The following is a 2,462-nucleotide window of genomic DNA, read 5'->3' as shown; positions in this document are numbered from 1 at the left end:
GAGAAGGATTCGGAGATAGAGAATGGAAGGAAATCGATCGTTTTACTCTTCAGTATCATGGGGAGGGCAAGTCCCCGACATATGTCCATTCTGAGATATGACTGGTCATCCAGAACGGACCACGTATGTACGTTGGGGAGCACCTGTATTATTACATGACAATAAAAGGAACCTTGAACTTTGACATTGAACTGAACTGTGACATTGAAGAGGGTTCAATCCCCATGCCACCCCTTCCCATGCAGTCACCCATCAGGATTGGAAAGAACAGAAAGTTATTCACGTATCGATCAGGAGCAAACTCCATCTTGGCTGTTTCCTGTCAGCTAGAACATGCAGCTTCCAGACTCGGCGATTAAACCATGCTGTGATCGTTTCTTACCGCACACCCAAGGCTAAGTAGGTCACACAGGGTTTCGAGGAGATTGTACAGATTTCTATTCAGATTTGGAAATAAGTAACTGTCCTAATGTGAAGTGATCGACCTTGTCACCAATCCTGTAAAATTGCTGGAGGAACTCAGCAGGTTTCGCAGTGTCCATAGAAGGTAAAGATGGCCTCTCCCCAACTTATGGCTATCCGTACATACGATAAAAAAACTGTATAAATTTTTTAAAATAAAGAAAAAAATATAGACAAATATAAGAATTACACTTGGTCGTATGTTCACAAGTATCAATGGTTACGTGCGATTGATAGTGACCGTCAGATTTCCCGGCATTGTGTACGTCACAGCATCTCTCTCAGTTCTCAGGATAAAGGCCTGCTGTACAGGTAGAGCAGACTGTCAGGAGGGCACGGGGCAGTGGGATCAGTGTGGGGACTGAGAGAGGGGTGTTGGGAGAGCGCGAGGGCAGTGGAATCGGCGTGGGGACTGATAGCGGGCTGTTGGGAGAGCATGGGGCATTGGGATCACTGTGGGGACAGAGAGGGGTGTTGGGAGAGTGTGGGGCAGTGGGATCAGCGTGGAGACTGATAGCAGGCTGGGAGGAGTCACGCGATGGAGTAGTGGCCGGACGGTGAACTCCAGCCCTCTCCAGAAAAGTCGGGAAAAACAAGAGAAAACACAAAGGCACAGAAATAAAAGTTACAGAAAAGTGAGTATAAAGGTGGAAAGAAGATGGCGACAAAAAAAGAAAAGTCGAAAGCAACGGTAAGAAGAGAGGAAGAGAAGACAAAGGAGGAAAAAGGTGAAGGCCTTACCTGTCCGAAGAGGCCCGCTGCGGAGAGAGAAACCCGCTCCCTCAGGTCGGTAAATAATGGACTACAAAAATGGCTCGCAGAGCCGAGTAAAAGTGCGCAACCGCGCATGCGAATGAAAAAAAACACACCGACGGGAGGGGGGACCAGCTGGGGAGTCGATCTCCACAGCCGGCAACGACAGCTGCAGAACACCTGCAGCAAGAAGAGACCACAGAAGACAATAGAAACAAGAAAGAAGAGGAGGAAAGGGCAACAAAGAAACAACAGATGGCCAACCCAGAGGAAGAAGAAGAGGAAGAGTATGGTGAAATAGAAGAAGAAAAGAAAGGCAAGGTAAAGGATATACTTGCTCTTATTAAAGGATACATGGAGTCATTTAAAGAATGGCAAACACAGGAATTTAAGGATTTAAGAAAAAGAATAAACAACACAGAAGAGAAAATAAATAAAATGGAGATGACCTTAACAGAAATGGGAAAGAAAATGGACAAGATGGAAGAGCGGGCAGTAGCAGCATAAATGGAGGTAGAAGACTTAAAAAAGAAATTGGAGAAATCTAATAAAAAAACTAAAGAGACACAAGAACTACTAGCTCAAAAAATAGATACAATGGAAAACCATAACAGAAGAAATAACATAAAGATAGTGGGCCTTAAGGAAGATGAAGAAGGCAAGAATATGAGGGAGTTTATAAAAGAGTGGATCCCTAAGACCCTAGGATGTCCAGAACTACAGCAAGAATTGGAAATAGAAAGGGCACATAGAGTATTGGCCTCTAAACCACAACCACAACAAAAACCAAGATCTATTGTAGTAAAATTCCTAAGATATACTACAAGAGAAAAGGTACTGGAGAAGACAATGGAAAAAGTAAGAGAGGGCAACAAACCACTGGAGTATAAAGGGCAAAAAATCTTCATTTATCCAGATATAAGTTTTGAACTCCTAAAGAAGAGAAAAGAGTTCAATACAGCAAAGGCGATTTTATGGAAGAAAGGGTATAAATTTATACTAAAGCATCCAGCGGTATTGAAAATATTTATTTCAGGACAACAAAACAGACTATTCTCGGATCCAGAAGAAGCACAAAAATTTGCAGAACAATTACAAAAATAGACTGAGGGAGGAAGACGGGTAATGAGAGTTAAAATGATCACAATTGATATGTATGTGGGTAAAGACAAAAATAGACTGAGGGATGAAGACGGGTAATGAGAGTAAAAATGATCACGATTGATATGTATGCGGGTAAAGAGGTA

Source organism: Narcine bancroftii, chromosome 2, assembly GCF_036971445.1.
Source record: "Narcine bancroftii isolate sNarBan1 chromosome 2, sNarBan1.hap1, whole genome shotgun sequence".
In the NCBI taxonomy this organism is placed as follows: Eukaryota; Metazoa; Chordata; class Chondrichthyes; order Torpediniformes; family Narcinidae; genus Narcine; species Narcine bancroftii.
This window is presented reverse-complemented; position numbering follows the sequence as displayed.